Source organism: Phyllobates terribilis, unplaced genomic scaffold (genome assembly GCF_046119375.1).
Source record: "Phyllobates terribilis strain yellow unplaced genomic scaffold, ASM4611937v1 Scaffold_100__1_contigs__length_5926523, whole genome shotgun sequence".
NCBI lineage: Eukaryota > Metazoa > Chordata > Amphibia > Anura > Dendrobatidae > Phyllobates > Phyllobates terribilis.
In genome coordinates, this window is record NW_027362860.1 from 210,162 (window position 1) to 236,867 (window position 26,706).

Sequence of the window (26,706 nt, forward strand, 5' to 3'; positions counted from 1 at the left end):
GTCAAAAATGTGAGAAAAACGCATGTAAAAAAAGCAATGGAAAATGCAAGTTTACTTAATAGGTGCAGAAAATCTGCAACATCAAAACTCCCCAATAGCTCATTGTAGGGGCATGGCCTAAAGGGGTAATACCATCCTGTACATGTATAGTATAAGCGGGTCCCATCAATCGACATCACATCTGTCTCGAGAATGGGGCATCACTCACTGCTTTGAGTGGAGAGAGAAGTTGAATTTCCATACATATGTTCACTATTAGCGGCACACATCAGTGCCCCGTGCACGTGATAAATGCAGAGCCCGTCGGTGGCATCCGCACCTACCATACATTTATAGCATAATCTGTTGGTATGGTATATGCCAAACATGTACAAGGTGTGAATACCCCTTTAAGATGTCATACCTGATAACTCAACCATTCTAGAAAACAATTCTGTTATGCACAATGTATTTTTTTCTTAATAGGTGATTTATGCATTAAGCACATCATATTGATATATATAACATAACCTTCTTACTAGTTGTAACCGCATCTCACTCTTTGAATTAACCTCTTAGGAGAACCATTAAGGAATATAAAGGAGAAGAGCGAAAAGGAACACAAATATTGGACACTGGATGTCTCAGTGATGTCAGATTCTTATAACGTCTGACAGTGACCCTCCCCCACACCCAAGTTTACCACACTCATAGCCGCTCGTACCATAGACACACCGTATACTGTTACAAGTGACATTACTAAATTAGAAGGACATTTCTAGTTGATATTAATAGACAGGTGTCTGAATTATTAGACCACATGCACACGTTCAGTATTTGGTCAGTATTTTACCTCAGTATTTATAAGCCAAAACCAGGAGTGGGTGATAAATACAGAAGTGGTGACGTGTTTCTATTATACTTTTCCTCTGATTGTTCCTGTCCTGGTTTTGGTTTACACATACTGAGGTAAAATACTGAACAAATACTGAACGTGTGAACGAGGCCTTAGAGTGTCGGACAAGTCATAGGAGGTGTTATAAAGTAATGTACAGCAACATACATTTTACCAAAGTTTTGTGAGGTTTGTACTTTGCCCCAAATATTTGCATTAATCACACATTTGTCCTGCAGCACACAGACCTCAAACAGATATGGAATCACATATCTATCTACAAACTAATATAATGTTTGGGCGACTTATGGATTCACTGGGCCTTGTTGACGATAAATAATCTGCGGTTCATACACACCTCAATATTGGAATTGCAACACCATTAAGGAAAAGTCATGGAATTATAGAAATCACAGTATCGATAGACATGTCAGTGATATACAAATAATGAAAAAATGGAAACAACATTTTCAAAACATCTCGATTTATTCACTATCGATTATGAGCCTCGTGCTTCTTTGTGTAGGCTGCGCGGCCTATACATGCTACCATGACCAGCAGCTTGGTGATTGGGCTGAAATAAATGCAGCGCGCAACACTGTCACAATTCCCATGTATTTCCCGTGTGGGCGGTCACGTGACCACATGTATGTGATTTGCATACTTGCAGTCAAATGCTGACTAGACTCCTGCATTTCTTTCAATAGAAGTGACATAAGATCAACACAATTATTCAAATCGCATACATTACAATCATAATCACAGCACACATAATGCACACTGATGTCATCCGTGAGCTGTCTGCGATATTTATGGACCCATTGGGTAATTTTGGGTCATTTTGATTCAGAACAAGATCGGACATGTCTCCCTAATTTTTTGGGGAACACTGGTTAACAAAAAAACACAGACATGTCAACAGTCCCATAGATTATAATGGGTACATGTTCTATCCGTGAAAAACCCTAGAACATGTACGTGAGTCATGGACGTTTGAATGAGTCCTTGGTAGGACCTTTAATTTGTAATTAGAAATTTGTAATTTGTTGTCTTTTAAAATAAAACTTATACAAAACAGAAACATTAGACCAAATAGAAATCCACACAACAAAAATCAAAACATTTTGCATTCTGTGTTACAAAATTAAAGGGCCTTAGGCTACAAGTCTGCATGATTCTCTGGTGCTGGCACGGGAGCGAGATGTCATGTGGCTGCAAGTATATGATTTGCATACATGCGGTCATGTGCCAACTAGATGAGTGCGTCCTCGCTCAATACAAATGTATTGAGAAAGGCCGGATAAGACTAGTTGGAATGTGGCCGAAAGTATGCATATCGCATATTTGCGATCACATGACTGCCAGCTCCCTGTGCCAGTACTGGTGAATTCTCACAGCACACAGTGCGCGTGATGTCAGTATTCATTTGTCTATAGTCACATAGAGTAACAGCAGGCTTGTAGCCTACAGCCCATTTAACCCCTTTCTGACGTGAGGCTTAATAATACGCCACACATCATAACCCCCTGTTTGGTGCAGGCTCCGGCGCTGAGCCCGCACCTTTCCGGGCACAAGTCAGCTGATCTATACAGCTGACATGTGCCCGCAACAGCCGCGAGTGGAGTCGCGATCCACCCCCGGCTGTTAACTAGTTAAATGCCGCTGTTAATCTCTGACAGCGGCATTTAACTCACCCTTCCGGGAAGCGCGTCAAATGCCCCGCCCACTGGCATGACACCCCGGGGTCTACAGGAGACCCCTGTGGTTGTCACTACCAGATTGCTATGAGCGCCACCGAGCACCCAGCGGTCTGTGCTCATAGCAAGTGAGCAAATCTGCTACACACAAGCGATCTGCTCATCGCCTCTATGTAACAGAGGCAATCAGATAATTGCAGCTTCAAGTCTCCCATGGAGACTTTTGAAGCATGCAAAAAATGTAAAAAAATGTTTTTAAAAATATAAAAAAATTCAAAAAAATAAATGTTTAAATCACTCCCCTTTCACTCCATTCAAAATAAAAACCGTAACCCCCCCCCCCCCACACACATACTCATATTTGGTATTGCCGTGTTCAGAATTGCCAGATATATCAATATAAAAAAATAATTAATCCGATCGGTAAACGGCGTAACTAGAAAAAAATTAGAAACGCCAGAATTACATTTTTTTTGTTGCCACAATATTGCAATAAAATGCAATAACGGGCGATCAAAACATCGTACCTATCCCAAAATGATATCAATAAAACCGTCAGCTCTACGTGCAAAAAATAAGCCTTCACTCGGCCTCATATCATGAAAAATAGGGACGCTATGGGTCTCGGAAAATGGCGCCATTTTTTTTTTGAAAACTTTGGATTTATTTTTCACCACTTAAATAAAAAAGAACCTTATACATGTTTGGTATCTACGAACTCGTAATGACCTGGAGAATAATAATGTCTGGTCAGTTCTAGCATTCGGTGAACGTGGTAAAAAAAACAACAAAAAAACAACAACTGTGGTATTGCACTTTTTTTGCAATTTCACCACACTTGGAATTTTTTTCTCGTTTTCTAGGGCACGATATGGTAAAACCAGTGATGTCATTCAAAAGTACAACTTGTCCCGCAAAAATAAGCCCTCACACAGCCATATTGACCAAAAAATAAAAAAGTTATGGCTGTGGGAAGAATTGGGAGCAAAACACGAAAACGCAAAAACAGAAAATACTCCAGTCATTAAGGGGTTAATATTACATAATAGCTAAGTAACCCTTTTAAAATCCTGTAAAAGATTAAGTGCCGGTGATATGGTAAATCATAATTGCAAATTCTAATTGTGACCTTCCTGCAGTCATTAGTGCACAATAAAATCTGTAGCTGCGAACTACCGGGAAGCCACATGAAGCTTCCAATGTACTGCTTGGGAAATTCTGTATTAGAAAATAGCCAAACAATTCTACAACAATCAGCACAAACCTCTATGGGCTATCTTCTTTAAAATGGGCTCAGTGCAAGCCTAAAGGGGCTGATATTATGGCTTACCAGCTATCCCCATTGCTGTTTCCTTTGAAGATCATAAGAGCAGGGGTCCCAAGTAGTGACGGGCGAGCACTAAAATGCTCGGGTGCTCGATGCTCGGGTCGAGCAAATTGGAATGCTCGGGTGTTTGACCCGAGCAACGAGCCCAATGTAAGTCTATGGGAAACTCGAGCATTTTTCAGGCAGCTCCACTCGGCGGTCTGCAGAGGGCCTAAAAATTGCCCAAATCGAGGGGAACAGTGCTCAAATAACATAGGAACAGCATGGGGAAGACCCCTGGAAGCATTTCTGACTCCCAGATCACTACTGTCAACAACGCTGTCAGAGGTATTACACCACTTTTACAGACTCACAATAAAACATACAAAAACGAAACCAAAATGGATTTTCCTGGGAAATATGTTAAGGAACATCCTTTCCACTGTAATGACTTGTATATAAGGCAAAATAAATAACCAAAAATACTCCTCCACACCTTGGGCTATGTTCACAAGTAGCGTGTTTGATGCATTTTTGCACTTTTGCATTGCTTTCAACCGTGACAAATGCATTCACTGGGAAATGTCATTTTAACATTTTACGACCTTATCTGACCATGTGGTGTGTGAGACATGATCAGACACATCCTGTTTCATTTATGAAGGAGGGACTCTGAAAGTCACAAAGACTATTTTTATAGGGCCATCAGGCGGCCTTAACTATTCTTAAAGGGCCAGCAGTTGGCCCTCGCTATTCTAAGAGAGCCATCAGCCGGTTATGCTTTGTTGTTCCCATTACTAAAGAGTGGGTCTCCTATACTGTTATTGCGTATGCAGTGAGTGGCAGGTCTGCCCAAAATTTTAATGCACCCCAATACCCCTCTGAAAATCTGGACGCACCCCAATACCCCTTTAAAGAGACTTAGAGAAGGGCCTCCTGAAAACAATGTTCCCATTATTAGGAAGTAGGTCTCCCATTGTTTGCCTATGCAGTGAATGCAAGGGTTGCCAAAAATTTGGAGGCACTCCAATGCCCCATGGAAGAGACGAGGAGATCAGAGGGCCTCCTGAAAACAATGTTCCCATTATTAGGAAGTTGGTCTTCCATAGTGTTGGCCTATGCAGTGAATGCAAGGGTTGCTAAAAATTTGGAGGCACTCCAATGCCCCTTGAAAGAGACATGGAGGAGGGCCTCATAAAAAAATGTTCCCATTCATTAGACAGGAGCGGGTCTCCTATACTTGTAATGCCCATGCACTAAGTGTATGGGCTGGCAAACATTTACCCCTGGGGGGGTATATATGAACATACTGTATAACAAAAAATTTTTTACGGGCATCATAAACACCCTTTAAAAAAATTATGTGGGTGTTGCATCACAGACCAGTCACCTAGCTGATATGGTGGTGGAGCATGAGGAGAAGGAGGAGGACAAGAGCAAATAGCCAAAATCAGGAAGCGTATACCCATGTGTGGGTGTGAAAAGGTGCATGGGTATACACCTCCCAAAAAAAGACACTGTATTTGAGTTTATGTTACGCTGCTATCATTGGGTGTTGTTGAGAAGTCTGGCCCAATCCAGCCCTTGTTCATTTTTATAAGAGTCAGCCTGTCAGCATTTTCATTTGACAGGCGGATGTGCTTATCAGTTATAATTCCACCAGCGGCACTAAAAACCCGCTCTGATAAAACGCTAGCAGCAGGGCAGGCCAGGACCTTCAAGGCGTAGAGAGCCAGTTCATTCCACGTGTCCAGCTTGGATGCCCAATAATTATAAGGCAAAGAGGAATCACGGAGGACGTTGGTACGGTTGGCAAGGTACGGTCCCTCAGCATCTTCCCAAACTTTGCACTCCTTGTGAGATTGTTACGGATCCAGGTGGTGGAACCTCTGTGCCGCGGTGCAAGGAGGGACCAGAGGGGCGTAACTAGGTATCAACTCTGACCGACCAAGGTCGTAGGGCGGCTCAATCGACTCCGTGACCAGAGAGGGACCGAGCAGAGGGACCAGGTGCTACTCTGGGGACCGACCTTGTATGAGAGCAGGTGACTCCCACGGGTCAGAAGGCAGGGACTGACTGGTACAGCAGATGAGCACGGCAGGCAGGCTGACGGGTGATCCGGGCAGACGGACTGGCAGGCATGGCAGGTAACAGGCAGGAGCCTCCAGGTAGGCTGGCTGGTAGGCACGGCAGGCAACAGGCAGGAACCTCCTGGTAGGCTGGCTGGTAGGCACGGCAGGTAACAGGCAGGTTCTTCTAGGTAAGCGGGCTGGCAGGCACGGCAGGTAACGGGCAGGTGCTTCCAGGTAAGCAGGCGGACGGAGCCCATAGACAGACTGGCGGACTGGCTGTAGGCAGACTGTCAGCCTGGAGAGTAGACAAGCAGATGGACTGAACTAGTAGTCCGGATGGCGGACTGGACTTGTAGTCTGGCTGGCGGGCTGGACTTGTAGTCTGGCTGGCGGGCTGGACTTGTAGTCTGGCTGGCGGGCTGGACTTGTAGTCTGGCTGGCGGGCTGGACTTGTAGTCTGGCTGGCGGGCTGGACTTGTAGTCTGGCTGGCGGGCTGGACTTGTAGTCTGGATGGCGGGCTGGACTTGTAGCCAGGCTGGCAGGCTGGACTTGTAGTCAGGCTAGCTGCGGGACCTGAGGGCTGAAGCAGAGTATCAAACACAAAGCTACAACCTTGCACGGGCACCTCCATATTGGAGGAGGTGTCTTTTATAGGGGAAGTCCTCCGGCCATTGGCCGGGGACTTTAAAGGACGGTGCGCGCGGCCCCTTTAAGAGGGAGGGAGCACGCTCACGCCCTAAGCACAGGGCCAGGGAAGCTGCGTGCCCAGCAGCAGCTGCAGGGGGTCCAGAAGATGCCGGAGCAGGACCGCGGCAGTAAGGGGGACGGCGTCTCTGCCGGGCAGGAGGCAGAGACGCCGATGCTACAGAGAGTACCCCATGCCTCAGGGCCTGTGCGATAGGAGGGACTGAGAAAACTCTCCCAGAACTTTGACAGTGTTCCCCTGCCTCTGCTGGATTGCATTTGTGTCTCTCTCGCCTGTACTCCTTGCTTGTCCAACGAACTGTGACCTCTGCCGCCAGCGTTTTCAGATGGGAATTTTTTTAATAGTTCCGCAACAAGGGCCCTCTGGTACTGCCACATTTTTGTAGACTTCTCCGCCTCAGGAATAAGAGATATAAAGTTCTCCTTGTAGCGTGGGTCTAGAAGTGTCACCAACCAGTAATGACTGTCACACAAAATTTTGAGAACGTGAGGGTCACAGGAAAGGCAGCGTAACATATAATCAGCCATGAGTGCCAGACTGCTAACAGGAAAGACTTCCGTGTCCTCACCAAGAGGACGACAGACCATGCTCTCCTCCTCCCTGTCCTCAGGCCATCCACGCTGAACAGATGGTATGACAGTTGTGCAGGTAGTACCGTCTATAGCGCATGAAACTAGCTCCTGTTCTTCCTATTCTGCCTCCTCTTCTTCATTGTCACCAAATCCACGTTGGGATGAGATGAGGCTGGGCTGTGTGTAATCACCCTGCATGGTTCATTGCTCCATCTCATCGTGCTCCGCCTGTAATGCATCCTTTTTGATTGTGAGCAGAGAGCATTTCAGAAGACAGAGAAGTGGGATGGTGACGCTAATTCCGGTGTCATTGCCGCTCACCATCTTGGTGGAGTCCTCAAAGTTTTGGAGGATGGTACAGATGTCTGACATCCATATCCACTCCTGAGGTCTTATGTGTGGAGTCTGAACCGAATACCGAAGGCCTTGTAGATGCTGGTAGTCAACAACTGACCTTTTCTGCTCACAAATCCTTCCCAACATCTGCAGTGTAGAGTTCCAATGCGTGGGGACATCACACACCAGTCGGTGAGCCGGAAGCTGCAAATGCTGCTGAAGCACGGCAAGGGCGGCGGAAGCTGTAGCTGACTTTGTAAAATGGGCACACAGGCGGCATACTTTGACAAGCAGATCCAGCAGCTCCGGGTAGGTTTTGAGAAACCGCTGAACCACGAGGTTAAGCACATCAGCGGTGTCAGCCACAGATCTGCCTGCCTGCTCTTTCAGAGCTGTCCACAACTCTTCAGCATTGTGCGGTTTGTCACCTAAGCATATTAGCTTCAGCACAGCCTATTGCCGCTTGGCTGAGGCAGTGCTGCAGTGCTTCCAGCTTGACTGATTTGGTCATTTTGGAGATGAAGCCTGAAGAGGAGGAGGAGGCTGAGGTGCAGGAGCTGTAGACTGTGGGGGCAACCCTGATTGACCTAGGGCGCGCAATCCTCAGCGTCGGGACGATGCCCCAAGGTCCGACTGAGTCCCGACTTCCACTATGCTAACCCAGTGTGCCGTTAGCAAGATGTACCATCACTGCCCACAAGCACTTGTCCATGTGTCCGTGGTTAGGTGAACTTTCCCAGTAACTGCATTGTTGAGGGCACGGCTAATGTTGTGGGACACGTGCTTGTGTAATTCAGGGACGGCACACCGGGAGAAATAGTGGCGGCTGGGGACCGAGTACTCAGGGACGGCCACCGCCATCAGGTTGCGGAAAGCTTCCGTTTCCACAAGCCTAAAAGGAAACATTTCAAGCGAAAGCAGTTGCGAAATGTGGGAATTTAGTAGTGTGGCCTGTGGGGCGTTGGCTGCGTATTTGCGCTTGCGTTCCAAGGACTGGGGTATGGACAACTGAACGCTGCGCTGGGACAAGACGTGCTTGCTGATGGTGTGCAACGACAGGTGCAGGGCTGGAGGCATCTTCGCATGCACTATGGAGAGGGGATTGGCTTGCACGCCCAATAGCCGAAGAAGCCGTGGTTTCACCCGCAGACACTGTTCCTGGACCCTGGGATTCGGCCCACAAAGTCGGGTGCTTTTGTGGCGCCCCTGAGGGTTCAGTCGCCACAGAGGTACTGCACCTCACCCAGAGGTGTGGTGTCTCCTTCTCTCAGGTAAGGAGGGAGTGCTGCCCGGAACCCCAACACCCACATTCAACACTACACTGCTCCAGGCCGGCTGGAAGGGCAAGATGCACTGTGTTCTGCTGAGCCCTGTCCCTGGCTGGAGTGGGGGGAACCAAAGAGAGGGGGAACCAGTAGTGGGTGTGGGTGGAGGATGTAGAATAAGGGAGCACTATAATGGGAGTTATATATAAAGGGAAGCCATCTTAGGTTGGCAGTGCAGTACTGTGCAGGACAGTGAGTCAGGGTGGACTCAGTGAAAGAAGAGGAGGGGAGCAAAGTCTCTTCAGGCGCTCTGCTCCATGAGTGGGGCCTAGTAATAGAGGCCCAGGAGGGGAGCAGAGGAGAAAGGCTCCGGTAACATAAGGGATCCCAGGGGGTACGGTGAGTGCAGGACAGCACCCGTACGCCCGAATCTGCCAAGTGTCAGAGGGATCAGGCCGCAAGAAGGGAACCGGTCCCTGAACCAGCCGTGTTACTCCAGGTCTTGGCGGGAAAACCGGAGGCTTCTGCACTTCCATGGTACAGTTGCCACAGTCTCACCCTAGTCACAGTGAGGGGCATCAAGTAGGTCCGGGAACTCCAGGTTGCCCAGAGGGACTTCAGAGCACCCGATCGGGACTGTGTGTGGTAAGCGCAGGGCAGGAGGGAGAATACCCAGCGCGGGAAGTTGGTCTAGAAAGGAATATACAAAAGCGGGGTTCCGTCAAGCGCTCCTGATATACTTGAGAAAGTGCTGAACCCCTTGTCTGGTAGATGCAGTGCGACGCGGGAGGCTGACACCCGTACAGTGTACCTGAGGAACTTGAACAGAACTGTGAGTAAAACTCGGTTGACTGCACTCCACTGCCTTCGTCAGTTATTTCCGCTGCGCCATCTCTCCTGCACCACAAGCCCCAGCATCACCACCATCTGCACCTACACTGCCCCGGGGGCTCGCTCCGCCTGTGGGGAGCGGAAACATCCCAGCTGCCATCCCATCACCCCCGGTGGTCTGCAGCAGCTCCAGTAACCATTACCGGAAACCACAGGTGGCGTCACGAAACAAACTGTACACCAAAAAACCCTTTTTCAAGAGAGACCCCAGAGTACGGGCCCGGGAGCCGACTGCCGTGACATCCTAAGCAAGGTAAAAGGCCCGGGTACCGAGTCCCCTATATCCCCCTGGGTGACACACTTTGCTGCCATGTGCCTGATCATGCTGCTGGTGGTCAGGCTGGTAGTTTTGCTACCCCTGCTGATTCTGGCCTGGCAGGTGGTGCAAATGGCCTTTTTGGGGTTATCGGCAGAGTCTTTAAAAAACAACCAAACTCGGGAAGACCTAACAGTTGTACTGGCAACTGCCGTCGTGTTGGTGTTACGGGGAACGGTTGCCCACCTTCTGTCTGCTGCCACCAAACTGCTTCTTCCTGCCTGTTGGGGTGCTCTGCCTCCCTCCCCCTGTGTGCTGCTGTCCTCGCTCTGTATGTTCTCCTGCCAGGTTGGGTCAGTTACTATATCATCCACCACCTCGTCTTCCACTTCCGCACCCTGGTCCTCCTCCTGACTTTCTGGCAAATGTGTCTCATCATCGTCCACCTCTTGTGACACTTTCCCACCATCCCCTTCGTATGACCGTGGCTGCTCAAATATTTGGGCATCGCTACATGCTATATCCTCTTGCCCCGCTTCAAGTGGACTAGGCGAGAGGCCCGAATCTATAAATGGAAAAGTGAACAGCTCTTCGGAGTGTCCAAGTGTGGGATCAGTTGTCTCTGGGCACTTGGCATGGTGGGAGGAAGGAGGATCAGGGTGAGGAATATGCAGTCCAGATTGAGACTTTACCGTGTGGAAGACGGGGTGGTGGTGGTGGCTAAGAGACTGGAAGCATTATCTGCTATCCAACCAATAACCTTTTCACACTGATCTCTGTTCAATAGCGTTGTTGTGTGGTCCCCTATTAATTGGGACAGGAAGGTTGAGCGAGAAAATGTATGTGTTTGTTGTGGCACAATTTCAGCTTGCCCAAGGCATCGACCTCTGCATGCACCATCACCATCACGTCCAGTTCCCGTCCCTTGCCACGTGCCTTGCCCAGTTTAAATGGAGGACAATATCTTCCACGCTCACTACAAATGGCTGAATTTGGAGCAAACTTATGTGATCCGTGTGATGGACAAACCACAGTTTTAAATAGCTGACCTGTAGGTAACTATTTTTAACAGCAAACTGGTGTCAATAACTTCACTGACCCACTGAAACAAAATTTTAATAGAGGCCAGAAATGGCAGAATTTTGAGTGAACTTATATGTGATATGTGTGACGGACAAACCACAGTTTTAAATAGCTGGCCTGTAGGTAACTATTTTTAACAGCGCCGACCTCGTGTCAATAAGTTCGCTGACACACTGCAACAAAATTTTAATGGAGGCCAGAAATGGCAATATTTTCAGGCAATTATATGTGATCCGTGTGAAGGACAAACCACAGTTTTAAATAGCTGGATTTTTAGCGCTGTAATATGGAAAGGACCTGGCTGTATTCTGCAGTGCCAACAAGCAAATGGCGCAGAAAAACGGTGTTCTCTAGATTGCTTTTTCATCAAATAATCAGGATTAAGATAAAAAAAAATTATTCCTGGCCCCTGATACCTGGGCCTATTTCTACAAATACAAATATCTGGAAAAGCACCAACAGACAGAACTGGAATTGACCCTCTTGCTATGTGCTCTGCCGTCTGCTATATATCCTGCCTGCCTGCCAAGCACTGATATCTCTGCAGCTGGATTAGTCCTCAGAAGGACTGTTAGTTGAGATGGATATGTAGAGAATCTTGTAGAATACCTACACTAACTAATAAACAACCAAATCTCTCCCTAGCTCAGCAGCACTTCTCCCTACACTGCCTTATTGTGGAGGAGACTGACGAGCATGGCGGCGCCAGGTCTGATGTAGACCTGATGACGCTGTGCGGCCAGCCAATCACTGTAATACCACCACAAACATGGCTGCGGCATTACAATGTGTGGCAGACAATCCCTGCATGTTGATTGCCGCTCTAAAGAGTGCCAAACATGCAGGGAGGGGACCCAATCTAACGCCGAGCAACCCCGGAAATACTTAGCGAGTGCCGAGCATCTCAAGCAGTGAGATGCTTGGGCGAGCACCGAGCACTAGCGAGCATGCTCGCTCATCACTAATCTCAAGTCCCCTGATTGAATGGAAGGACAGTAAGGCTTAGTGCCCACAATGCAGAAATGAAGCAGAAATTTTCCTAAGCATTTCTGCATCTCCTTGGCAGAAAAACGCATGCGATTTTTACATGCGTATTTGACGTGTATTTGACGCGTATTTGCATGCATATTTGCCATGCGTTTTTCCAATGCATTGTATAGGCAAATACGCATGCAGAAATGCACAAGAATTGGTCATGTCCGTATTTTTTCTGCGAGTAAAATCTGCGCAGAAAAAATACGGACCATGTGCACAGAACTTGCAGAATGTCATAGGAAGTCATGGGATAAGGTATGCAATGCGTTTCAGGAGCATTTACGCGCTGCAAATACGCACCAAAAAACGCACCAAATACGCATCGTGGGCACACAGCCTAAAGCATGCACTCTTCCGCTCCACTTAAAGTCTGTGGGACTGACAAGCTGAGTTCAGAGCTTGATTATCTCCATCAGTAGCATAGTCTTTGGATGGAGCTGCAGAGGATGCATGCTCAACTGCCACTCCATTCAAACGTGGGACTCTGGGTCAACGTTTTGAGACCAGTGGGGGTCACAACAATGGGATTCTTAGCAATTAGTAACTTGTCACAAATTCTAACAAACAACATCACCAGACCATTACTGTTGCAATGCAAATTATTCAACACCAGTTGCACATTAGGTTTATTATCAAAATTCCCAAGTTTACTTCTGTTTTCAATAAACAAATCAAACAAGATCAATTTAATTCCTTACAGTGGTTTTTCAACAGAATTTTTTTTGGCCACTTATTGATGAAAAATAATGAACAGAGGCATACTCTCCTTTTAATGCCCTTGCATATCCAATACAGGCCACTCTAGCTATTTTCCGTTTTTTTTCATTTTTTCCTCACCTTTTTTCAAGAACCATAACTCTTTGATTTTTCCGTCCACATAACCATTTGAGGGCTTATTTTTATCATGTCATGCACTGGAAAGGAGGAAAAAAATTCCAAGTGCGTTGAAATTGCAAAAAAAGTACAATTCCACAATTGTTTTTTGGTCTGGGGCTGGGTGAGGGCATAGTTTTTGCGCCCTGAGCTGACGTTTTTACTGTTAATATTTTCGGGTTGATACAATGTTTTGATCACCTCTTATTGCATTTTATTGCAATGTTGCGGCTGCCCATAAACGTAATTCTGGTGTTTTGATTTTTTTTCTCATTATGCTGTTTACTGATTGGCTTCATTTATTTTATATTTTGATAGATCAGACTTTTACAAGCACAGCGATACCAAATATGTGTTTTTTTTTTTTACTTTGTTTTGTTTTTTTAATGAGGCAAAAGGGGGGTGATTTGAACTTTTGTGTTTTTGTATTTTTTCAAACTTTTTTTTCATTTTTTAATGTATTTAGTAGTCCCCTTAGGGGACTTGAAGCTGCGATGGTCTGATCGCTTATACTGTACATTGCAGTGCATTAGCACTGCTATATATAGAGAAAATCACGATCTTCTATGAACGCCAGCTATCCGCTGGCTTTCACAGGAGGGTCGTCATGACAAGCATGTAGGACTTCAGCAGATCCTCAGCTGACATGCCAACCCACCGGTGCCCTGCGATCACGTCACGGGTGTGCCGATGGACATGTGGAATGACATACTCCTCAGCTGGCGCGTGTTAAATGCTGCTGTCACAGATTGACAGTAGGATTTAACAGGTTAACAGCTGTGAGGGCCGAGATCCACTTCACCCATGGCTGTTAATTTAATCTGTGATTTTAACAGTCATGTGCCTGGAAAGATGTGGGTTCGGAGTGCGGGCCCGTATCACAGTCAGGTAGCCGGCATATGACGTACCAATACGTGATATGTCGGTAAGGAGTTAAAGTATGTTTTTCTCTGAAATGCTGCAACATTTCAGCGTTAAACATACATGGCTGGAATCCTGCAGCCACTGTCTGATACATGCTGCAGCACTCATTCCTGTGATAAAACAGGCTGGGAAATGTTTTAGCACACAGCGATCCCATGCTGTCCTGTCTGTATCCTGTCTTTTGCTTCCTCCCTGCCCAGGAGCTGTGGTATTATCAGACCATTTTCCTTTACAGTCAGACACAGACATTACACAGTACATAGCAGGGGAACATTTATAAGATTATCTCAGCACAGGAACATTTTTTTTTACAGCTCCTATTGTGGAACTTATTTTTCTTCTAAGATCTATTGATTAAAGTGAACATGACAGCATGTATTGCTGCCCAATACATGGGCAGCAGGTATTAGACAGTGGCTGCAGGAATCTAGCCAGATATATTTAATTGTGAAATGCTGCGGCATTTCAGAGAAATACATACTTTAATAACTTTAATAGCCACCGGGTACCAAGCCGGGCTTTAGACTAGTCGGACAGTTGGGTTCCCTGGCGACGTTTCCATGTCCGCTGCCCTGTCTGCTTATAGGCAGAGACCTATGACTCCAGGGTAGTGGGCAGGGGGAAGCTGCCGGGGACCCACCTGTCCGACTAGTCTACATCCCGGCTCGGTCGGGCCAGTGCTTAATATATGCTGCCCGTGGATCAGGCAGCAAGTATCGGCTGCAAGGTTCTCTTTAAAATGTACTTTGTTAGTGGAAAAAACTATTTTTATCACTAATATTTGTGTACAAAGATTTCATGGCCCCTTTGATTATGGGTGTGGGTAAAATTGTGACACATTTCAATTAGTAATTATCAATTAGTAAAAGTGTACACATGAGTTTAACTGTAGTGTGTGTACGTTTTTGTATTTTACCCAATCAGTATTCATACATCCAGTTTCAAAAAATGCCCCATTGACAGATTTATGGGTACATGGATGCACAGATACATATAATATATGGAAAAATATATTTTAATCATAGTAAAGCAAGAAGCAAATGTATGATACAATTTGATTGCTAAGGATGTGGAAGTAGCACTTTATCTAGTTAAATATTTTCCATTAATTGCATGTGTATTTAGTCAGCAGGAACATTGACTCACATTACGCACGGTAAACTAATAGCATGAGACAAGGTTGTGCAAAGTATTAGGAAGAGGAAAGCAGATATGTTGCATATGAAAGGATTAGTACATTATTATAGAGGACGACTTAACGCTGATATAAACTTACAATTTCTATTAAATTGCAGGGCCTCATTTTACTTTTCACGTGTTGACTTGTCCACCGAGCTTCTCACCTGCCCCCTTTACCCACTTAGTTGATTTCTTTTTTCATGGTGCTTCTGGGTCAGGAGTTAGGTGTGGGATGCAGAACACAATTCAGCAGAAAGGCATAAGTAGGAAAAGGGAGGAGACATGAAGGGAAAAAGTAAAAGGAGGGAGGAAAAGTGCGATCGAAGGAGGGAAGCGAAAGATTTGTTAGGGAGGAGGGAAAGAATATAGGCAGGGCTACGAGAATGGATAGAGGAAAGCAATTTACAGTAAATGCAGGAATTCAGTACAGTCTAAGCAGGCGCAGAGATATGGATGAACATGCAAAACCGTATGACGAATGGTACCAGATCAACATGCTGATCATCACATGGCACAATGTTATTTTATTCTGTAAAAAGTAGCAAAGTACATCATAAGCAAATATCATAGCTTAAATATTTCCTTTTTCACACAAATGAAGCAAGGTAACTGTTTTGCTTATGTTTGCATAAGCTCTTTGTAGCTTTTGCATTGTATTTTGTGATCTGATCTTATTACTAGAGAGAGGTTTCCCCATGATTGACAATTCTGTTATGACTGAGAGTATTGACTTTTGATGGAAAGGATTTTTAATTCGTGCATATTCATTATTCTTTAAAATTGGTGCAGTATTCTATATCAGTATTGTTTTACCTTGCAGAGCATCACTGCTGTCAGACCCCCATTGATTTCTTTGGTTGACATATAATTAATATGTGATAAGAAAAAATCCAGGAGTGCAGTGAGAGTAGGTACAGGTAAGCTGGGCATTTACACCTGGTGCAGTGTGATAGGGATGTGGAGAGGGGTTATCTGGAGATCCTGACTTCATCCATCTCCTGTTTCTTTAAGTTTCAACCGTCAGAGCGTATCGCTGGCTGTTGTAATTTAATTCAAACTGTTCTTTCGGGACAGACAAATGAAGAAAGGGAAGAAATCTGGAGAGAACAACTTTGGCAGGAACCAGGCTCTGCCACAGTTCCCTTTACACTTGCTAGGATATGACAGCCATGCAGGAAAGTATGTGAAATGTGCGTAATTGAATGTGTGGTAATCAGTATTAGGCCACGGCCCCACTATCAGTATTCGGTCAGTATTCGGTCAGTATTTTTTCTCAGGAGTGGGAGCCAAAACCAGATGAGGAACAATCAGAGAAAAGGTATAATAGAAACAAGTCACCAATTCTGCATTTATCACCCACAACTGGTTTTGGCTCCCACTCCTGAGACAAAATACTGACTGAATACTGACCAAATACTGATACTGGGGCCGTGGCCTATGTGTGTGTGCAGCAATGTGTGTTTTTAATGTGTGTATATATGCGTGTGTGTGTGCATGTGACGCGCCCCCTGGGCCATATTCTTTATGGGAATATCCGGAGCCGGATCAGATGGGGGTTGTAGTCTCCGAGTGGCTGTGACCCGGTCCGTGCCCAGGGTGTCAAACTGAGTTGTATGTGGCAGTCCTACAGATGTTGCTAAGTTCTTAATGTCGACTACGCCACCCGTTGTGTTGCGGTCACTGTGGCCGCCGCTGCAGCAGGGTCCGCTGAGGCTGATGGTGTAGGTGCAGCTTTGATGATATAACCCCCAACGGGTGGGGTATAGCCTCAGGGGGATCAGGTGCAGAGGATGGGGGTTGTGGTGATGCAGTGTAGACGGCAATCAGAGACAGAGTCGGGTTATGCAGTTTAGGTTGTTTACTCACTGCTGATGTTCTGGTCACTCCAGCTTCGAGTGACCTCCCGAGCCGTGCTGCGTCCACCAGGTTCTGGATCCAGCCAACCCCCAAATAAGTCCGGAGCGTGACCCTGAGCTCTCCTTCTGTCCGTTCTCTGGCCGTCCCCACTATTGATCCACCCAGGTCCAGCTCCCTCGGGCCTTCTGCTGGGAGACCCTTGGCCTCGGGTTCCCTGGCCCTCCACGTGGTATGCCTTCGTGGTGGATGTGGTGGGTGACCGTGACAAACGCTGCCCACGGTCTCCGGTCTCTGGCTGGGGTGTGTTTTGCCCCCCACCAGCTTGGGTTCCGGTACCCTGTGCCGACTCTTCACCCGGGGATTTAAGTTGGGATCTTGGAGTCCTTTTCTGCTGTTTCCCCCTCTGGGTCTCTCTCTCTCTTCTCCTCTCTCACTCTGGGTCTTTCTTCTCTGCTCTCTGACTTCCTCTCTGCAACTGACCCTGTTCTTAGTTGGTGCCCACCTTATATACACCCTCTATGTGTGAGCTCAGGTGACCAGCACCCAATGAGCTCCTATCTTTACCCAGGCTGCTCCCCCTATCTGCCCCTACACTACTTGGGATGTACCACCCCCCTCCCACTCCAGCCAGGAACAGACTCAGTCGTACCTGCACATTTCTAAGTGGGAGTACCGTCGGTCTGCTCCTCGGAAATGGGATGTGTGTAGTGCATGCAGCCTACCGAGCTCAGTTCCACACTCCTTCCTTACTCGGGAGTGGAATATCACACCTCTGGGTTGAGGTGCAGTACCCCTGTAGCAGCCGAATCCTCAGGGTGCTACATTCCCCCCTGGTAAATCACAGCACGTCCTCGGGCTGTAAGACAAAAACACCAAAAACATACAAAATTTTTCATAAACATATAAAATATATAAAACATTATATATATAAAACTTTCTCGTCGCCTCTGGCTCCTCCTCCGGTCACTGTGCAACGTGTGACCGGGTAAAGTGCGACAGTCTCTCTGGAAAACTGGTTTTCCTATAAAACCGGTAGGGGGCGCTTTAGGACGCGCAACTATATACAAGGGTATGGCCGCTCTCAGTCCTCGGCCAGTTAAGGAGGGAAAGGGAATGGCTGCTCACAGTCCTCAGCCTGTGGAATTAAGGGTAAACGGGTAAACAGTTCACTCAGCTGGTCCCAACGGGGACTATATTTGCAGTAACAGTTTCTTTATACCCCGATCGGGTAACTATTTACAGCACCTGCTCCGCTGTACCCAACAACGTCTTCCTCCTGCTCCTTCTTTGGGGATCTCAGCTTCAGACCCGTCCGGATCCTCTTGCTCTTCCTCCTCACATCGCAGCTCCTCCTCTGTCAGGCGATGCACATGGAGGGCGTAAGGTCCTTTGGCACACTTGTGCCGGGTAAAGGTGACCTCGTCCCCGATGTAAAGGTCACGACCTCTGTGCCCCTCCGGCAGATGGGACTCCACGTCTCTGCGCGTGACAAAGACGTCGCCGGGGGTGTTGTTGTCTCTGATGAAGCCCCACCCATGCTGCAGGTTAAACTTTATTACAGTCCCGGTGGTACGGGGACTGTGCGCTGCACGGGGGTCCCTCCTGGTTCGGCTCTTCTGCTCGGCGCTCCTTATTTGGGCCTGTTGTTCCCGGACCCGCCTCTCTCTCCGCTCCCTCGCAAACTCCTCGAGCTGCTGTCGGCAACACTCAGCACGCTCCGCTGCAGCTGCCCTGGTTTCCTGAGTGAACCCCATTAGGTCTTCTCCGGTGGGGTCCCACTCAAATTGGGCCTCTTCAAGCGGGGGCGAGATCCTTATCACGGGCTTCGGAGCCGGAATCAGGGGTGCACACATGGCCCCAACTCTCCTCTGGTGCTCCAGTTCATAATACCTCTGGGGCCAGATGAAAGGCTGCCCGTCCGGCCACGTGTGCTGGGCAAACAAGTCCTCTCCCAGACGCGGCACCCTTGGTTTTACGGGTGCGGGCGCGGTGGTGGTGGCGCCCGGGTTGCCCAGGCCTTGCGGCCAGGCCTGGGGCACCTGGAAGGTGAAGGGCACCGTTAGGACGGCGGCGCCCTGGGCTACCTGGCCTTGCGGCCAGGCCGGAGGCTCCGCGGAGGTAGGGGGCGCTGTTGGTGATGCGACGCCCGGGAATTCTAGGCCCTGCGACCAGGCTGGTGTTACTTCCTGCTTGGTCACGCTCGGGGTCGGTGCGTGTGACGTCACAGGGGTCGCGGCGGCTTCCGGTTGGGGCCTAGTCTGCGTCGGTGACATGGCGTTTTCGGGCACAGCAGGGGGACTTTCGGGCTCTGCGACGGGGAGTTGGGGCAGGCAAGCGGTGTCTTGATTTGGGGTATAGACGTCCCCTTTACCTGCCTCCATGCGTTCGGCTCCCTTCTCGGCGCCGTCTCCGGCCTTGGGTCCTCCCGCGCCGTCCTCAGAGGCGGTCTGTCTCCTCATCTTGGCTGGCGTGCTCCGGGTCTTGGTTTGCTGGGCCATCTCTCGGCTCCACTCCGCCAATGTCTCTCGCTGTACCCGGGCCATCCTCCGTGCGAGGCCCTCCAAGGCAGTCTGTGCACACTCCCGGTCTTGGGGGAGCTGTGCGAGGACCTCCACTAGGCCTAGTGGGGTCGTGGTTTCTAGCAGGCTCCTGACCAACGGGTCGGTGCTGCTCTGCTCTTCTTCTAGCAGGCTCCTGGCCAGCGGGCCGGTGCTGCTCTGCTCTCTCGCCATCTCCGGGTGAGCTCCTCTGCTACTTCTTTCCAGGCTTCCTGCCTCCGGGTGCGCTCGCTCCAGACTGCTCCAGGCGGCACCCATCTTCGTTCTTTTCTTTCGTCTCCTCCCCCTTCGAGGGCGGTCCCGGGGCCACTGGGTGACTGTCAGCTCCAGGGGCGGTTCTTTCACGCTGACAGACACCTCTAGCATCACAGTCTCTGTTGGTGGGGGCGGTTTCCACTTTTGGCGCCATTTTCGGTCCTGGCCCACGATGGGAGGTGGCCTCTCGCCACCCTCTGGCACGCCCATAATGGCGTCCGCTCTTCCAAGGCGGGAAACCTTTGGAAATGGCGGGAATCGCTTCCCAGTGGCGGGAAACTCTGCAGATGGCGGGAAAACGCTGTTAATGGCGGACAACCGGCTGGAATCGACTGGTGATGGGGTCCGATGGCGGGGACCCTCCGGAACCGGCAGGAGACTTCTTCTTGAGGTAAACTTGCACTTTCCTTCAGGCACGCAGTACCCGGGTGTTGCGGGCACGTAATCCTGCCGACTACGCCAAAGTTGACGCGCCCCCTGGGCCATATTCTTTATGGGAATATCCGGAGCCGGATCAGATGGGGGTTGTAGTCTCCGAGTGGCTGTGACCCGGTCCGTGCCCAGGGTGTCAAACTGAGTTGTATGTGGCAGTCCTACAGATGTTGCTAAGTTCTTAATGTCGACTACGCCACCCGTTGTGTTGCGGTCACTGTGGCCGCCGCTGCAGCAGGGTCCGCTGAGGCTGATGGTGTAGGTGCAGCTTTGATGATATAACCCCCAACGGGTGGGGTATAGCCTCAGGGGGATCAGGTGCAGAGGATGGGGGTTGTGGTGATGCAGTGTAGACGGCAATCAGAGACAGAGTCGGGTTATGCAGTTTAGGTTGTTTACTCACTGCTGATGTTCTGGTCACTCCAGCTTCGAGTGACCTCCCGAGCCGTGCTGCGTCCACCAGGTTCTGGATCCAGCCAACCCCCAAATAAGTCCGGAGCGTGACCCTGAGCTCTCCTTCTGTCCGTTCTCTGGCCGTCCCCACTATTGATCCACCCAGGTCCAGCTCCCTCGGGCCTTCTGCTGGGAGACCCTTGGCCTCGGGTTCCCTGGCCCTCCACGTGGTATGCCTTCGTGGTGGATGTGGTGGGTGACCGTGACAAACGCTGCCCACGGTCTCCGGTCTCTGGCTGGGGTGTGTTTTGCCCCCCACCAGCTTGGGTTCCGGTACCCTGTGCCGACTCTTCACCCGGGGATTTAAGTTGGGATCTTGGAGTCCTTTTCTGCTGTTTCCCCCTCTGGGTCTCTCTCTCTCTTCTCCTCTCTCACTCTGGGTCTTTCTTCTCTGCTCTCTGACTTCCTCTCTGCAACTGACCCTGTTCTTAGTTGGTGCCCACCTTATATACACCCTCTATGTGTGAGCTCAGGTGACCAGCACCCAATGAGCTCCTATCTTTACCCAGGCTGCTCCCCCTATCTGCCCCTACACTACTTGGGATGTACCACCCCCCTCCCACTCCAGCCAGGAACAGACTCGGTCGTACCTGCACATTTCTAAGTGGGAGTACCGTCGGTCTGCTCCTCGGAAATGGGATGTGTGTAGTGCATGCAGCCTACCGAGCTCAGTTCCACACTCCTTCCTTACTCGGGAGTGGAATATCACACCTCTGGGTTGAGGTGCAATACCCCTGTAGCAGCCGAATCCTCAGGGTGCTACACATGTAATGTGCACATGTAACCAGTGTGTGGATATGTGTGTATCATATACAAGTCCCTAATATGTTAGCACAGTAAGGCAGCACTATGAATGAGTGTGCTCTACTGCTATATTGATACTATTTATATTTGTTATATAGCATTACTGTTTATGTATTATTGTCAATTCAAATTGTAACGTTAGTCCTGCCTCAATTAGAGAGAATGCATTCCTATACTTTTTTTTAGTCTAAGTTTGCATTACCATTCTAAATATTATAATTATAAGAGAGCCACAATTGTTGAAAGAAACAAGAAACCAGCTTTCTTCATCTGATATCCTTCCCACTCCATTCATTCATAAATACTGGAATACAACAGTTTTCATGAGAAAAAGTCCTGTGGAGCCTTCAACGCATGGCTGCTGTGATGGCATATCACTACCTTATCAAAACCAAAGAAATGAGCTAGAGCACATGTAGGTATAGGTGCAATGTGTAGGTGCCCTTACACATTGTGGTCATTAACTAATATAACCTAGGGTAAAAACAAAATGAGCAAATACCCTACAGTAAATATTAATAGTATTAATGTGAATAACATAAGTTACTTAGTTAGCATGATTTTGATCAAAAAGCATAAAAGCTATCCCACTGCGACATGGTGTACCCAATCCGGATGGTCCTATCTCTAGTATTCCACCTCTCTATGTGCCAGCAGGCCTCAATAGATGGGGGGGGGGCTGAGCAGGACCCAGGCCTGACTGTTTAAACACTTGCCCATGGAAAGCTATCTATTGAGGCCTGCTGGTATATGGAGAGATTAAATGCTAGCATTAAGGACCATCCTGATTGGGTACACCTTGTCGTGGTAGGATGGTTTTTACGCTTTTTTGATCAAAATAGTGTAAACTTAGTACCCTAAGTCATTTACATATACTATTACCGTTTACTTATTTAGCTACTGCAGAGTATTTGCTCATTTTCTTTTTATCCTAGGTTACATATCATTACCCTGTAATAGGAACAGAAATACCTTATGGGCATTAAACAATACTGGTGCTTGCAGCACTAGTAGACTCGGGACCTGTATATATTGTGAACAATAAACATACAAAATAAGTTGCCAACAAGTGTATCCAAGCCATTGGGCTGAGCGGTACAATGGAGTTGAAGAGTTTGGAGCTGCTGAATTCACTCAATGAGTGTCTAAGTAAACTGCATCAGTAATTCTGGACTACAGTATAAAGTGCTGGACTACAAACAGTGGAAAACTCAGGTTAGTAGGGCCTAGTTCCCAGTTTTTCAGTCGGTGTGTATGCAGCAGTTGTCCATTACATGAAGTATAAAATAAGTATTAAGAATTACTATATGGGAGATAGAAAACATAACTGTTAGAAAAAGTTATTCAGATTGATTCCTTAAAGCGACTCTGTGACTTTGCTACTCTATTTGACAGCATCGTGATTAAGTGGCAGAGACCCTGATTTCAGCGAAGTGTCACTTACTGGGATGCTTACTGTAGTTTTGATAAAAATCACTTTTCTCTGCTGCAGATCTACCAGTTCGCTGAATGCTGACCTCTGTATAACCCCTTCCATACCACAGATTTGCAGCTATCTATGTACACTGTGCATAGGCAGAAAGCTTCCAATCAGTGTTGAGGATTGGGTTATACAAAGCTCATGAATATGGAGGACTACCTGGCAGTAGGTTTACTAGTCCTCTAGTGAAAATTTCCTACTGATTAAACAGTGATTTTATCAAAACTACAGCAAGCAGCCCAGTAAGCGACACATCACTGGAATCAAGGTCTCTGTCTCTACATTATGCTGCCCTCAGATTAAGTGGCAAAAACCTGGTGACAAGAAAGGTAAAGATTTAATCAGCATTAAAGCACCTTTACATACTATAAATGCTATTAGTTTGGAGTATAAAATCCTGATGATAGGTTCTTTGTAAAGAATTTGATGCAATATTTCCACTGGTATGCACCATTGCGGGAAAGGGGCTGCTATACGCTTTTGTCATAATTTACACTTTTGTGGCTTAAATTTTGATTGACTTGTTGCGCATGCTTGGTCATATGTCATCAAGCCAGAGCTTTGCCCAAAAATTAGGTGGCGCTGGCCAGGACTGGAATAAAAATGCCAAAAGTTGCTAAACTTTTACAAGCAGTTTTTACCAGAATTTTGGCAAAATTGCTTAATCAGTCGGGGCATTGGTGTGTATTTAGCACAGTTGAATAAAATCTGGACTATACATATAGGGAATAGGATTTTCTTGGCATATATGCCCAGTGTGTACACTGTATTCAATGTAAACAGAACCATACACACATTTAAGCTGAAGACTTTTAAGACATCAATAAGTTGCTTACAGTAATGTAGTTTATCAGAAATTATTGTAAAGTTTGAGAATGAGCAAAACCTACATGTAGTACCTGTGTTCTAGACCCACTTACATACCAGATGGGCCACCATCAGGGCATTACTGCCCTTACTTGTGTATGGGGCCTGGTGAGCAGAGGGCCCACCCCTCTGCTGAATGGGCCCCAGGGAACTGAACTTGCGTCCTTGCTTGGATGCAGTTTCACTTTAAATCTATTGTTGTGCGTGAGTCTTCCCGCACGGCAATAGTTACTGGCCGCCAGCCAATCACAGGCTGGCAGCTGAAATCATGCGCACATCTCTGGCGTATGACATCAGTGCCGGCCTGTTACTGGCTGGCGCCTGCGCTTCAAATGAAGGAAGGGACGTCGCCGCTGGAGCGGCAGTAAGGTAAGGAGGAACTTTCTTTTTTTTTTTTTTTGAGACATGGGGGGCAGAGATGAAACATGGGGGGCAGAGATGAGACATGACATGAGGGGAGAGCTGAGACATGGGGGGAGAGATGAGACATGACATGGGGGCAGAGATGAGACATGACATGGGGCAGAGATGAGACATGACATGGGGCAGAGATGAGACATGGCATGGGGCAGAGATGAGACATGGCATGGGGCAGAGATGAGACATGACATGGGGCAGAGATGAGATGTGACATGGGGCAGAGATGAGACAAATGAGGGGAGAGCGGAAACACATGAGGGGAGAGCGGAGACACATGAGGGGAGAGCTGAGACACGAGGGGAGAGCTGAAACACGAGGGGAGAGCTGAAACACGAGGGGAGAGCTGAGTCACGAGGGGAGAGCTGAGACATGAGAGGAGAGCAGAGAGACATGAGAGAGCGGAGGGACATGAGGAGAGAGTGGAGGGACATGAGGGGAGAGCGGAGAGACATGCGGGCATGATTAAGTCACATGGGGTCCAGAATGGAGTACATATGGGAGCAGGATGTGGGACATTATTATTGTATGGGCTAATTATGGATACTATTACTGCAGTGATGTATTTTATTTTTAAGGATACTGTTTTCAGTGGGGAGGGGGTCCTGTTACTGTGCAGGACGACACTATGTCACTTTTTTTTTCTTCATCTGTTCTAGATAACTGTTATTTTCTGCAGCGACGAGTCCTGGCTGGAAGAAGTGGTGGTGGTCTGTGCTGGATGAACAAGAAAAGCTAAGATGAAGTACTTCCACTAGAGACGTCACCGGTGAGTCAGTGTTTACCTGTACACTGACACCATACACTACATAATATACACAGGGATCCTGTGTATAATGTCACTAGTGATCATTGTATTACCTGTACACTGACACTATATACAGAGCTCCTGTGTATAATGTCACTGGTGATCACTCTATTACCTGTACACTTACACTATACACTGTATATTATGTGCAGAGCTCCTGTGTATAATGGCACTTATGGTAATATTAGTATTGTGTTTTTTTTAATTAATGATCAGTATTGTAATAGACTGTCACTAGGTCATGGTAATATGTGGTCAGGCCATGGAGTGGCGGTATTTGTTCCTTGTATGTGGTACTATTCGGTCACTATGTGGTCATAATATGTGGTCTGGTTATGAAGTGGCGGTATTCCTTGTATGTGGTATTATTCGGTCACTATGCGGTGGTAATATGTGGTCTGGTAATGTTGTGGCAGTATTTGTCCCTTGTACGTGGTATTTTTGGTCATTTTTAAAAATGTATGTGACACATACACCCTTAAAGAAAAATATACTTAAAAATAGTATTGTATGTGTCATCTTTAACTTTAGCCCTTTTAGAGATCATTTCATCTTTAACTTGCTTATCTGTTTACAATAACAGTAATTTTGACCAGGGGTGCCCAAGCTTTTCCATGCCACTGTATTCATGTACTGATGGTGGATCTAGTGATGCATTCATGTACTAATGGTGGTTCTGGTGGCGTATTCATATATTTATGGTGGTTCCGGTGACGTTTTCATGTACTGATGGTGGTTCTGGTGACGTATTCATGTACAGATGGAGGTTCCAGTGACAAATTCATGTGTGACGTATTTATTTACTGATGATGTTTCTGGTGCCATATTCATGCACTATCGATGGCTCTGGTTCTCTAATTATGTACTCATGAGGACTTTGGCTTCATATTCATGTACTGATGATGGTGTTGGTGATGGATATATCACCAGAATCATCATCAGTACATGAATACAGCACCAGAACAACCATCACTACATGAGTTTGTCACCAGAATAGGAATACATCACCAGAACCACCATACATCACCAGAACCACCACCTGTACATGATTACATCACCAGAACCACCATCAGTTTTGTGAAAACTGTATTTGTCGCATGATAGACACAAAAAACATTTATAATGGGAGTTTGTTTATTTTCCATTAAGATATCTGCCAAATACTGGACACCTTAATTGAAACTTAACAGCCCCGATTAGAGATTTATTTATTTTATAGTTTTATAGTTGCTTTTTAGTAATTAACCTTGGGTTCTACATTTAAAATATAGGACGTCAGGGATGAATATCGCTATTTTTCCCCTTTATTGTGTAAATGGTCAGCTGAAAATGATTGATTCTGTATCTAACTTTGAAATTGCACTTCCTGTTAAGTCACATCCCTAAAATACAACACTTTTTTTTTCATCTTTGATGAATTTTTTTTCGTGAAAACTGTAACAATTCTAGTTGAAGTGGTAATCAGAGCTTGTTACCTAACACATCAGAGGGGGAGGTGCATTAGGGGTCCTGTTACTTTAGTCTCTGACCCATCCCTTTGCTTTTGGGTGGGGGGTGGCACCATTGTCTTCATCTGCCTAGGGCACTAAAATACTTTGTCCCGGCCCTGGGTATAAGTTCAATGTGTAGGTGCACATTCTTACTGTGGCCAACAACAGATGACGCCTAGGATATAAACAATGAGTAAACAATATAGACCTTCCTA

General features: G+C 47.2%; 1 protein-coding gene across 2 annotated transcripts in view; it reads right to left on the reverse strand.

Annotated features, from left to right (window-relative positions):
• SLC16A5 (solute carrier family 16 member 5) overlaps positions 1–15,368 on the reverse strand; it is a 109,242-nt gene extending 93,874 nt beyond the window's left edge. For both annotated transcript variants that reach the window (XM_073663147.1, XM_073663151.1), the window contains exon 1: positions 15,168–15,368. The gene's annotated coding sequence lies outside the window, so the exon portion shown is untranslated. The remainder of the gene's footprint in view (positions 1–15,167) is intronic.
• Between the last annotated feature and the right edge of the window lie 11,338 nt (positions 15,369–26,706).